The following is a 14,779-nucleotide window of genomic DNA, read 5'->3' as shown; positions in this document are numbered from 1 at the left end:
TCACAAATAAGTGCGGGAAATGAGGCATATTCAAGCACCATAGGTGGGAATACTTGCCATAACTGGTTGTAGCTCCCATCTGCAGGCAGCATGGCTGGTGTTGGAGAGGGCTCTTGCTTTCAAGAGCAACGGTGGGGCATTGAGGAGTCAAAAGTAATGGTTTGGCTCCTCATCAATAATCATGATGACAGACTCCTGCAGGGCCAGTTCCAGGGCACTGAATACAAAGCGGAAGCCTGGAACCATCTAGCACATGATCTCACCAGTGCCACAGGCATCCCTCGGACTGGTGAGCAGGTCAGACGCCACTACTCAGACCTGAAGAGACGCAAGAAGGACCGACTGAAATAGTGGATACAGGAGGCCCATGGGATGGAAAATGCCCCAATACTGAGTGGGTAGCCATGGAATGAAGTATGTAAGAATTGCTATTGTAGTCTATATTATGGATAGGTATATGTCTCAATATCACTTCATTTACTTCACAGCTGCAGGTGTCCATGCTGCGAATCAGCAACCCTATGCAGATAGGCTGCTATGGCTGCGCCACCAGGCAGGTTAGTAATTATTCTGCATGTATTGTTATATAAAATAAGTGAGAGAGCCTGAAAAAGGTGTTGTAGCCCAGTAATAAAGGTATAATAAGTCTTGAATAACTTCTCTGCATGTACTGTTATGTAAAATAAGTGAGAGAGCCTGAAAAAGAGTGTTGTAACCCATTAATAATGGTATAATACATCTTGAATAAGTCTTCTGCATGCACTGTAATATCAAATAAATGAGAGAGCCTCTAGAAAAGTGTGTAATGTAACTAATAAAGGTATAATTCCTGGAGTGTGTCCATGTCACTTTCTTCAATATGTTGATGTACTCTTGCATTATAGAAATAGTACTGCTGTATTAAGCGCTGTCAACCCACACTTGGGTAGGCCCATATAAAGTGGATGAAGGGAGTGCCAGTAGCTGTTAAGCATATATACAGTCCTCAACTGTTGGTTAATGGTTGGCATGTATAGGTTAATCTGGCACATGAGTAGCTTGTTATTGTGTTCCCCAGAAATGTCAGTGTGCTGCTAGAAATGTAGAGGGCTCTTAAAATATAACTGATAATGTCACCTGAACACATCCAGATATGTATATATATATATATATATATATATATATATATATATATATATATATATATAAATATATAAATACATAGCAGTAACATCTGCATCCTGGACAGTTTGTATGTCAGATACAGGTCAGGTATATAAAGAACTAGCTAAATCCCATTTCACAATTTAACAGACATTGCCTTGTGTAATAATAAATGTAGGGGTTATATACCTGCAGTCAATAGGAATGCATTGCAAACTATAAGTACATATAAGTTGTTAATGGAGGTATCTTTTTACACCCTACTGTATGTGCATAAACAATGCAATTCCACACCTCAATGGGTATGTTTAATCTCAAAACATTTGTTGGGACATATGTCCTATTGGTTTATAAATATCTGCATTTACTTTGATGCATGTGACCTATTCAAATACCACAATCTTGGTGGCCTGTTGCCACCAATCAATCATGCATGCTGTTGGAATGTCCACTGTTGTTCTATATATGCATGTGTTATGCTTGCTGTTCAACTGTTGGAACTCTGGTGTGTTGGGTTAATGGGAATACTACTGCATGCAGTTACAACTAATTTGGAATGTTGTTGGCTGTTACCAACCCATATTGTCATTAAATCCTCCTAAACATAGAACATATGGGAAGGCCGATCCCAGCGGACCCACCTGTCCCACCTCAGCTGGCGATGGCACCTGGCACCAGCAGGTCCGGTGCCCAGCCCAGGACCTCCTCCTCCTCCGTTGGCCCTGTGCCAACTTCGGGTGGAAGCGCTGCAGGGGATGGGGCTTGTCCCCCTATGCAAGCTTGGCTGGAGGAGGGCTACCTATCACCCTCCGAACGGTCTGGGCTGTGGTGTGTAGGGAGATCGAGCGTTCAGTTGCTGGTCCTCTACGCCAGCTTGAGGAACGTGTGGCGTGACTCATGGGTGAGCCTGCCCCTCCTATGCAGCCCCCAGCACAGCCACCCTCTGGGCTGTGAAGGTGCAGTGGTGACTGCCCATGGGTGGGGATCTCAGTTCCACTGTTGCCATCTGTGGGCTCATGGGCTTGCGATTTCCAAACATCCTTCCATGTCAATGGTGTTCACCCACCACATGTGTCATATTCCTCCCCTGTATGCATCTTATTTGTCTTGTCTGTTTACCTCCCTAACCTACCTCCCCAAATATATCCACTTCCCCTACCCCACATTTCACTCTCACCTGAAAACAAAAAGGGCAATCTGCTCGCAAAAAAAAAAATTACACCCCATACATAGCTGCCCATTTTGCACACATGTCCGCTGGACACACACATTGATATTTAACTGGCAGTACAACATACTTTGTTGTCCTCAACCCTCTCTCAGGAGTGGAAGGTTTCATATTTCTCTCCAAATTTCTAGCATATGCACAGCTGTTGCTGTTAAAGAAATGGGCAGCTATGGACCTTCCCTACACCCATCCTGCACATCCCAAGCTGTTTTCCCTACTGTCTTTCCCTCTTTGTGCCCCTTTTTCACCACTTTCCAATCTCCCCATTTTCTTTTCTTTCAATGAAATGAGCGCAGGGGGTTAGCGGGAGTAAGCACTTTTAAGCAGTAGTTAGTGAGTTTGCACGGGTGTGCGCTTGTGTGCGCTTAGCTAAATATTGCTAAGCTTTGCGCAAACCTGCTTATAACTGTTTAAAAGTGCCTTAGTCACCCTGCATGTGAGGGCCCTTGTTCTGCTCATCAGCAAAATAAAACACCTCTGTCAGTCTCTAACCCCGGACCATGGACACACTAGACTGCATGAAGTACCACTAAGCCACAGCAGATATACAGCAGGTTGTTGCTGAAATAGATATATCATGCATCAGAATGAGTGAATGTAAAGGAAAGATAGGAATGCCATAATACAAAACCTGTTCTGTGGAACTTTACCAGCAGTTGTTGTGGAATTGCATTACATGACTGTGATAACAGAACCAGCCTCTAGCAGTAAATAACGTTACAGCAGCACTTTACAACCCCCACACAGTATCATAGCAGGACAATCCCCACCCAAATGTACAAAATACCTGTGTGTTCAGGGTCCACCAAGGATGTAGGTAGGCATACTCAGTACTGGAATTGTCCAGTTTTCTTGCGCATCCTGTGCTAATGTCAACAATAAAAAAGCAGAAACTGTGCAGAAGTGAGTACATTAATATTCACAGTATAGCAGTTCACAAACAGTTCATGTGCCAAATGAATACATCTCAATAACTACTTATGTATGGCAGCTAACTGTATAAGTAGAAAAAAACTATATACTCCCATGTATCTTGTGTTAGCATTTGTAGGGGTGAGTACAATTCTACACTGACAACTGTGTACTGGAAGTGGCAACATTCAGGTCTGAGTACAACATTCAAATCACTGGCTACACCCCTAGCTTCAGATATAAGAAGTATACCAACCTTCTAACTTACACAACGGTGTCCACAGCAAACAAGCATGGGCCCCATTTTGGAAAGCTGAAAGGGCTATGCCTACCTGACTTAGCAATTTATAGCATTGGGTTGCTATGACAGTGAGTACTGCAATCACCACACAGCAGGCTGCATGCAATTACCAAATGGCGGCCACCAATTGGTGCAGAGGCCATCACATGCACATGTGCAGATACCTATAAAAGCAGAATGTACTTGCTGTCCACACATGCATTCATTCCATTGCTGTTACGGAGAGAGAGACAGAGAGAGAGACAGACAGACAGACAGACACCGACATCTATATCAACAGAAAAAAAAAAAACACACACGGAACTGAAAAATACAAACACATACAAAGGAAAGGTATGTAACAGATCTGTATTTACTGGCATGTAGTAGATGTTTTTGAAGACTACTCTACATACTTTGAATCATCCATATGTGGCAGCAGTACGTATCTATGCACACATGCCCTGCATAACTACTGCCATGATCAAATCAGTGTGTAGCTGTGTGCAGTGGGATATAACTGTGACATATGTAGCTCAGCATTAAATGTCAAACATCTGATCCATGTTATCTGTGTTCTGTACAGTAGTGTATACAATGGCTGTTTGGGGAAGTAGCGCATACAGCTATATAAACATGGATGTGACAGAGTAACAAATGCATGATAGTCATATTAACGTGTAGCTTAGCATTGGCAACTGCTGTACCAGGCAAGTATGCTAATCTAGCATTTGCAGCTATATATAAACCCTCTAATATTACTGTGTGCTCATATGTGACACCTGTTCATGTTGCAGCAAGGCCCAACAGGTCAGCTCTGAGGTCCATGGACTTACAACAGTGTGGACCTTGTGTGTGTATGGCACACACATACTGAGAGATCTTTCTGTGTCAGATATATTAGCATCTGTACATGTGCATAGAGCAAGGGACATACTGCAACTGTTTGTGAAGGGTGGACATATATATGTTGGTGAAGGTTGTTATGTGCATATTTCAATGTAGGTTGTAGTGTGTGGCAAACAAGACAGCATATAGTGCTGGTATATGACATGTGGTGGTTAAACGCTGTGGGTATGATTTGTCAGGTTTGCAGTGTTGCAGCCAGTGAGGCCTGCTAAAGCTACATGGGCTGAGAACACCTTCAATGCATTCTGCACAAGACTGTGCAATATTATTACATAACTGTATACCTCACAACCTTTACATAATTTATATTCCCACCATGAAAGGTGGACTGTATATGTGTTTATATGTATATCTATATGTACACCAATGGATGTTTATATGTATCTGTGTATATATCTATATATATATATATATATATATATATATATATATATATATACATATATATATATATATATATAGAGAGAGAGAGAGAGGGTCATATTTAGTGCGACAGATGCCTGGTGACAAAGCTATGGACTCAAGCTCAATGTTGAAACGGCATTGGCATCCCTTCTGGCAAAAACTCTGTACCCATGAACTACCACATAGGTGGTAGTCTACTTAACACTGAAAGTGTGATAAGAGACCATGGGACACAGGTGGATAGTAGTCTCCCCTGTGATAATCACAGTGCCACACTAGTCATGACTAGTCATGTAATCTGTCTACGTGGCACACCTGATCACAAAAGGTGTGTCATCCAGGGAAAGATAGGTCAGTCTTCCCCTCTACTCATCACTCATAAAACCCATTATAGAGTACAATGCCCCATTTGGTATGTACCTCACAAGACATCTACAGCAACTAGAAAGGCCACAGACATACCTCAGAAAGAGTGATACCTGCCTCAAACAGATGCCCTATGCAGACTGTCCCACAAAACCACAGCTAGACTGTGTCGCATACCACCTACCCAGAGGTGACCTCTGCCTAACATACAAAGGTATGTCAAACCCAGAGCTGTTGGACATGCTCCACGTAAACAGATCACAATCCCTACGAGCTACACACTGTTTTGTGTGTTCCCTGTAGTCCTCACAGATTACATACCTCAGGCATAAGGTTTTGTGAGTACTGACACACAGTACTGTATGGTACACAGGTAAAGCTCATCTGGGTTGCCATACCTTTGTGTCTTGTATGTATGTCTGATGTGTGTATGGGTATGCCTGTAACATGCCCTCGGTCATATGCATGTTACAGGATATAAGTACATATCTAGCAACATGTATAGTCTAGTACAGCAGTATGCCACCTATATTAACGAATGTGCACATATGTTAGGCAGGAGTTTGCCATCAACAACTAGTGTGGTACACTGGTAATACTGTAACTGGACTTTATAATCATTGCAATGGATGACATATTTCTTTATGCATTAGCTTGATATATACCTCCTGTGGCTAGGTGGTGCATTGTGTCACATACAGTGTGCCATGTACTGTTGTATATTTTTACATACTGGTTTCTCTTTGTTGAGTGCAGAACATGGTTTGATATATAGAGCATGCCAGGCATTGTCAGGCAATTGTGGGTTGAGCACTGATATGTGGTATTGAAAGTGTGTATCCTCTGACAACCAATAGGTTGCTATAGATGGCAGTTCAGTGATATCTGTACTTTAGAATGTTAAGTGTGTTACATGACTTGCTCACACATTGTTTCATTGTCTTCCAGGGTCATGGCCCACCATCGCAACCCAAGCTATAGCCTAGCAGAGGATGAACAAATAACAACCAGCCTGGTTCAGCACTATACCCTGCTGTTCTCAAGAACCAGCCATGACCAGCATGAGTGGACTGCACTATGGCAAGATGTTGTCCATAGGGTACATGATATAGGCATGCATAACCGGACATATGAGCAGGTACACCATCACTGCAGTGATTTACTTAGACATGTCCGGCAGCATGCGTCTGATGTCCGTAGACAACAGCTTGCCACAGGTGGTGGGGCTTGCCATCCTTCCCCCCTCACCAGAGTGGAGGAGCTGGTCCTGAGCCTGGTGGCTCCTGGCCAACAACAACAACAGCAACCATGTATCATCATGGAGGCCAGAGCCACCCAACGAGTTGACGCGGAGCGTGCAGGTAACATGGCATATCTGTAGACTACTGTTACCTCTATTGGTAGATCATGCATATGTGAGATTTGTACTGTCTAGTTAGAAGATATGGAGCCTGGTGTTGTGCAATACTGATAATTTGGAGCATAATCTGTAGGCCTGTGACTGTCAACCGTTGTACTACTGTAAGATTTCAAACCCACAGTAGCAATGCCACAGTTGTTGCCACTGACAAATTGTCTCATATCATTGTAGGTCCCTCTGGTGTGCCAGCAAGGCAGCAAACCCATGCTGGTGAGTGTGTTCTACATTTAATATTGCAAATTAAATGTGCATGTCATAGGTGAGGTGTAGGCCATGTACACGTAACACACCTACGCATAATGCATGCTGTACATGTTTGCTGTGAGACTATGCACATCTCAGCAATGTGAGTAGCTGTCTCAAACACATGCAATACACAGAGCATCCCACACAATTGTGGCAACACTGTAGTGGACATTGGATAGGCAGAGTCGATACACATGCACACAACATACACAACTTTGTCATACACAGTACATGTTAATATGCTACACATGGTGTATTCAGACACCCGCTGTAAGGTCACAGTCCAGTATCCCAAATGTCATTCACACAGCACACATAATATACCTGAGGAGTAGAGGCCTATCATGGGGCTGTGCGACACTCTTCAACACATAACACATTCATGTTAGGCAATGCTCCCTATTGGGCACCTTACAAACCCATGTAACAACTGGCTGTGAAATGGTGAATGTAGCCATGGTACTTCAGTTCAGGTACAGCATGTTTGGTGCCGGTCTGGCACACATTAGTAGCCTTGAGTAACCACATGATGCTGCATGATGATGGCTCATGGTACTACACCACATCCAGTTACAGTAACCACAGTACTACACATAGCATTCATTGCTATGCACCTCAATGTTGTGTGTTTGCAAACATGTGCACCTATACACAATATGCATAGCAATCACCATTCATACAAAGTGACACATATATGTCTTGTAATGCTATTGAGTGTATATGTCACATGACACACATTGGGTATGTGTGATGTTTAATGTTGCAGTTGTGTTGTAGCATGCCATGTCATGGCTAGCACTGGCATGTCCACAATATGTACTACACTCACCATAACCACTGTACAATGGCTATGTTGAGCAATGGCATTCCATCAGGTATACATGCACCACTCATCCTGTGTGTATACATAGCATGCATGTGCTAAACCTGTGTCCACAATTATCTGCTAAATACACAGACACTCTAATCAGAAATGGATATCTATGTGACACACAGATACACATCCAGCCATGGTATGTATACCTGTGAGTGATGGTGCACAGGACATTGCAGAGCTTTTAATACTTGCACAGCAATGTTATGTCCATGTACACATTGCTTTCCAGGGTGAGCCCAATCACTGAACAACAACACACATGCATCAAAGCCATGTATACTGTTATTAGCAAGGGCTGTCTACACTCGCACTACATGCTGTTGAGCAACACACGTCCTGCATGCTGACACGTGTGATATGGCTGTTTGGCTTGTGATACTGTACCCCACCATCAACCTCTATTGTTTGTATGTTCTGAATTGCTGGTGGTGTGTGTGTGTGTGTGTGTGTGTGTGTGTGTGTGTGTGTGTCTGCTTTAGTGAGGAGTGTATTTGTGTGCATGTGTACATGTGTGCATGGGTGCATGTGTGCATGTGTCCATGCGTGCATGTGTCCATGTGTCCATGTGTTCATGTGTTCATGTGTTCATGTGTGCATGTGTGCATGTGTTCATGTGATCATGTGTGCATGTGTGCATGTGTGCATGTGTTCATGTGTGCATGTGTGCATGTGTTCATGTGTGCATGTGTGCATGTGTGCATGTGTTCCAACATCATGTACAGGTTGTAAAGTGTGTTTCCTGTCTTCCTCTCACAGGTGCTGAGGTTGGGCTGGTTCACTGCAGCAGGGAACCTGATGTCACTGAGCCAAATAGTGATAATGAGGATAGGTGTGTTGAGGCACAGGCATGTTTGCCAGGGTCTGTCGTTGGGCCACCAATCGACAGAACACAAGTGTCTACCCCATCCATGCACACAGTCATACTGCCAACACATCCATCACCAATGTCCTTAGCTGAGGGACAGTGTACAGTCGGCATTGGCCAGGACAGTGTGGTATCTATGGCACATGCATCCCAACACAGCAGCCATACCAAGATGTCTGGAATGGTACCACATAGGCAGATGCCCAGGGGTTCTTGTTGGAGCACTGCTGCTCATCATGCCCCTGGCAGACGTGCCACAGGTCTTACAACCTCACGCATGTTCCAGGCTGTCATGGAGGCACAGGCACGTATGGAATGGTACACCAGACAGGGACTAAGGGCACAGAGCACACATAACACCTCTGTAACTGATAGTATCTGTGACCTAGCAGGTGCCATCTGTAATTACACTGAGGTCACTGATAGATGTTGGGGTGAGACATTAGATGTCCTCCGCAATGTCATGTCCATGTGTCAGGACAGTGCGGGATGGTTGAGATGTTGACGTGGACGTATACCAGCAACATCAGCAGCTGACAGTCACCGCAGATGTCCCTCAAATCACAGCCGCTCCCATAGTGCCAGTACCAGCCCCAGCAATGTTGGGGGTGGGCTGTCCATAGACCGTTCTAGAAGACTATGTGCACGTGGCTCTGGACAGTCCCAGCAGGGACCTGGGTCCAGTGTACATCTGTCCACCTCTGAGGATAGTACCCAGTCTGGCTTAGTACCTGATACTGTCAATAGCACACCTGCCAGGCACAGGTACCGTTTCCATGGCCAGAGATGGTGATCTGTAAAGCCTGACAGGTACAGTCTGTGGCTGTCCCACAAATCTCCATATATGGCAGCCACATGGTGGAACTGTGTGCATGCAGACACACACACACATAAACCAGACACCTAGGGCTAACACATACCCGCACACATTACATCAACATTGGCCCATAGCAGTACTCTTGGCCCTCACACACACACACACACATACATGTTGAATGTATGGCTCAATGTAGGCCTCTGGCAAACTAACAATGCACCTTGTGCATATGATGAAACCTGTACCACCTCCTGTCATCTCTAACATTGATGCACGAACAGGCTACCATGGTGCTGATGCACAGGGTGACTTTATAGTAGTATAGCAATCTTAGCATGTTATCAGCAGTAAAGTGTAATAATATCTTTGAAGGTGTAGCTGAGCAGGCATGATGCATTAAAGCTATGAGTGTCAATGCAGTATTGTTTACACCAGTGTTAGTTCCAATAGTGTATTATCCACCCACGTGCCACTTGGCTGATGTGTGTAGTATTGGCAGCATGTGTTAGAGAGTGGACAGTATGTGCGGGATGTGTGTAGCACAGATTTACAGGTGTACATTTGTGAACATGGTGGAGGTGCACTGTCTGCATGTGCGTGCATAGTGGACACATGGGCAGGGTGACATGCCCTGTATTACACAGTAACACTCCATAGTTTCTATTGGTGGCCAGTATGCATTGTACTACACACATTTTGGAACTTGAGTACACATGAGTGTATGACATGGTTTGACACTGTGCTGTGGGTGATACTGTTACTATCTGTCATTGTTTTGCATTCTGGTAGCATACATAACCTCAACAGCCTGACCATAAACAATCATTAGATGATGTATTGACAACTGACACACAGATGTAGGACACACAGTAACATTTGGATCCTTCAGGTACAATACTATGGCAGTAACCAGTGGTATACATCTGCACCCATTCCTGAGACCACTCCTGTTTGGCATATAGCTCTCTTAGGTACAAGCAATCACAGTAGGGATATGTGCATCCACGTCTGGAAATGCATACTGTGGCCTATAATGCATTCTCCAGATGACACACACATCCACCACAAGGGCATCATACAGACAGATACCTGTTGTCAAACCCATGCTGTAAAGCTATAAGCCAACTAAAGCATAGTCATCCACCTTTACAAAACATAGTATCCCCACAGTACCACATAGGTCGTAGCCACCAACATGTTGAACAGGTACCAATGTGTACATGCAGCAAAGCGTTATGTCATCTCTCCCTTGGTAATCACATTTCCAAAGGTATTTTGAAATCCCTCGGTGGATCACTTAAGCAATAAGGGGTCTGCATGCATATCCATAAAGGTTGTTGTACACCTATAATGACTATTCATTATAGGTGTACAACAACCTTTGTGGATTTTGACAGACTTTGCTGCGTTTGAACAGGTCTGAAATATACCTCAGCCATAAACCCTCACTCACACTATTCAATAAATACCGTAATGAGTGTGTGAGACACAGATGACCTAGGCCAGGGATCACTGCAGTGGCTGGGCTTGTCACAAGCATACAGATGTGACCTAAGGTCTGAAAAGTGGCAACACACTCTGGTAAAGATGATAGATGTGTTCATGGAGAAAACAGGGTTCCCACCTATGAGATAATTGAGGTCACATGTACGCATATGTATTTGCCACACAGCTACCTGACATGTGCAATGTTGTCATACTGATATGTCATACAGTAGTAAAAGCAAAATCCACAACACATTGACCAACAGTGTCACACACATAGAACACACACACACACACACACACACACACACACACACACACACTGACCAAGTGCAGGATTTAAACCCCTACCTAACTACTTTATGATACTAGAGGAGTACGCATTAACACGATGCACTATACACATTACTGGGAGTTCTCTTTCCCACAGGTATATTTGTAGGATGGTGACATCATCAGACTTGACAAAGATGAGTATATCAGTTTTAAGGTGTTGTAGTAGTCTCCAAAAAGGTTGCTCCTCTCTGAGGAGATCACACACAAACACACACTTGTCAAGTGCAGGATTCAAACCCCTACCTAACTACTTTATGATACTATAGGAAGAGGCATTTACACGACACACCGTACACATTACTGTGAGTTCTCCTTTCCACAGGTATATTTGTAGGATGGTGACATCATCAGACTAGACAAAGTGGGTTACATTAGGTGGGCTACATAGAAGGAATTTCTAAACACTTTGGCCATGTGATCATCAAAGGAGAGTTTACTATCTACCTGTGTCCCCTGGGCCATAATGACTTTCTCCGTACATACTGAATTACCACCTATGTGGTAATTTGTGTGCACTTTGTTTTATCCAAAGGGGATGACTATGCATTCTTTGGCATTCTGCTTGAGGGCATTGTTTTGACACCAGGTATCTGTCTCTGTAAGACCCTACTGGAGGATGTCTGTGTCAGCCATAGAGTCGATTAGGGACCACAGTTAGCAGTCATCTGCAAACCTGTTCAGCCATACTCCTCCCATGCTTGCCTGTACCTCTGAGCAGTATCTAATGAACAGGTGGGGTCCCAGGACCAAGACCTGTGGGATGCCATTTGTGACTGATTTAGAGTTGGACATGGCACCCGCAACTCTGAACATGTTTGTTTGATCTGTGAGCCACTTGGCCACACATCCTGTGACATAGCTGTTAATGTTCAAGCTGGTAAGCTTGTCCATGATGACAGAGTGGGGAATGGTGTAGAAAGTTCTTAGTGAGGTCCAGGTGGGCTGTGTGGACTACTTTCACCTCCATCTATGTCCCTGGTAACTGTTTCAAATAAGTCAACTAGGTTTAGGAGCATGATCTGCCTTTAACAAAGCCAAGTTGGGTAGAGTCCAGTGTCTGGAGGTCCCCAATGTCTCTGTTTATGGGTTCAATGATAATTTGCTCCATAGCTTTGCAGACCAGGATGAGTAGACCTATAGGGCAATGGTTTCCAGGTTCTGTTGTGGTACCCCCTTTGTTGAGCTGGATGACTGTTGGTGTATGCCATTCTTTGGGTACATAGCCTGTGGTACGATTGAGTCTGGACAGTGAATGTAGGTGAGGGTGTAGTTCCTTTTGGGGCTGGTGTAAGATGCAGCCTGGGACACCATCCAGTCCCAGTGATGCTATGTTCTTAGCTTTGGAGAGGGCTGTCTTTACCTGCATGTCCATGAAGTCTGAGGCTCTGCATTCTTCTAGGATGGACACAGGCCCTTTTGGGGGTGATGGGGGGGGGGTTTGCACTGAACTTGTCCCCTAGGATAAGGCAATGTAAGTTGGTGCAGTGTATTTATTGCCATTTTTCAGTAGCTGACAGCATATTTGGAAGTTGCCACCTACATGTTTGGTATAGCTAACAAAGGCTTTGTGGTTGTTATTCTTACATTCCTTGGCAATTTGTCTTTAGAAACTGATGAAATTAGTTCAGGAACACCAGCCAATTATGAGACACCACAAGTTGTTTTAGCACTTTCATTCACGTTTAATATCCAGTGAACTTCTTCAGAAACAACTTCACCATCCATTCAACTGTTTAAATATCTGATCAATTATATAAAATTTGCATAATTAATTAATCAATCAAAAATTAAAGACATAGTTGTTTCTGAAGAAGTTCACTGGATATTAAATGTGAATGAAAGCGCTAAAAAATCTTGTGGTGTCTTTAGAAACTGGCCTTGGATTATTTTATGAGCGATCATTGTTTCTTCCTAATAATGATCAGTGATGCCTTTCCTTTTGTGAAGCTTGCTCTATCATGTGTTTGTTTCCTCCTTCTGTTGTCTAGCTTATTTATGGGTGATGACCACCAGATTGGATTCTTATTTTTGGAGGAGTGCATCTTGGTTGTATTTGGGATGTCTCAATCCATGCATCCCTGTAGATGCTCATAGGATGCACTTGTAAATGATTTGGCAGATTGTATAGCATTATCCTATAGCAAGGGTGCTTTGGAACTTTCCACTTTGGTCTTGGGAAGTGTGCAGTTTGCTTTTGAAAATGTCTTCACAGTGGTTTCATTAACTGGGGGGGGGGGGTTCGCTGGATGTGGATGTCCAGTGTGATTACTTTATGATCTGATATTACCAGCAAGGGATTTTTCTCTGTTGTGGAACACTGGTACCCCATGTTGGTGATGATCAGGTCCAGTATGTTGTCACCTCTAGTGGGTGTGGTGACCAGCTGTTCCAGGGCATTAGAGTTTTTAAACTCTAAGAAACATTGGGCAAAGGACGTTGTACATGAGTAATTCTCCCACTCAATGTTTGGGTAGTTGTAATCTCCTCATATAATGGTGTTTGATAGGACCTCTATATTTTTCACTGTTCTCAGGAATACTGAGTGAGGTTCCTGAGACAAGGTAGGTGATCTGTAGCAGGCTACAATCTGATAAGCAGCTTTGCCCAATGTTAGTTGCACTTGCATGGTCTCCAAGGCCTCATGCTGTGCCACTAACCTGAAGGTGTGGGTATCCATAAGGTAAATGGATACACCCCTTCCTTTTGTATTTCACTCATGGTTTTGGGTCTGAAGATCAGAGGGATTGTGAGTGTTTTACATGGAGCATGTCCAACAGCTCTGTGTTTGACATAGCTTTGTATGTTAGGCAGAGAACACCTCTGAGTAGGCGATATGCAAGGGAGTACGGCTGGAGCATTTTGAGATGGTCTGTGTATGACATGTATTTCAGGCCGCTAATGCTCTTTGTGAGGTATTACTGCAGGCTTTCCAGTTGTAATTGTCTTATGAGGTAAATAGCAAAAGGGGCGTTGTACTCTATTATGGTTCTAGTGAGTGATGAGTAGAGGGAAACAATGTCCTCTTCTATTCTGCATGAGACACGTTTTGTGATGAGGTGTACCACATAGGAGGATTTCCTGACTACTGTGGGGATGTGATTATCACAGGTGTGTCCACTGTCCACCTGTGACCCAAGGTCTCTTGTCACACTTTCAGTGTTAAGTATACTACCACCTATATTGTAGTTCATGGCTACAGAGTTTTTAACAAAGGGGATGACAATGCACTTTTTGGAATTGAGCTTGAGCCCATGGCTTTGACAACAGCCATCTGTCTCAGTGAGGCCCTTTTGTAGGATGTCCACATCTTTAGTATTTACAATTATGGCTCCTAGTTTGCAGTCATCCGGAAACTTCATTAGCCACAGACCTTCAATGTTAAAGTTTACTTCAGGAAAGTAGATACATAACAGGACAAGACCCAGGACTGGACCCTGTGGTACTGCACTCGTCACTGGTCTGAAGTCATACTTGGAGTCTGCTATTTTCA

The 14,779-nt window shown here is 43.8% G+C and overlaps 1 protein-coding gene across 1 annotated transcript in view; it reads right to left on the bottom strand.

The window, feature by feature from the left end:
- Positions 1-14,779, bottom strand: part of KCNV1 (potassium voltage-gated channel modifier subfamily V member 1) — a 522,556-nt gene that overhangs the window by 382,151 nt on the left and 125,626 nt on the right. The gene's annotated exons all lie outside the window — the stretch shown is intronic.

Source organism: Protopterus annectens, chromosome 3.part1 (assembly GCF_019279795.1).
Source record: "Protopterus annectens isolate FY-2018-M chromosome 3.part1, PAN1.0, whole genome shotgun sequence".
NCBI classification, from domain to species: domain Eukaryota; kingdom Metazoa; phylum Chordata; order Ceratodontiformes; family Protopteridae; genus Protopterus; species Protopterus annectens.
Note: the sequence above shows the minus strand (reverse complement) of the source record. Positions and strands in the feature narration are given on the sequence as shown.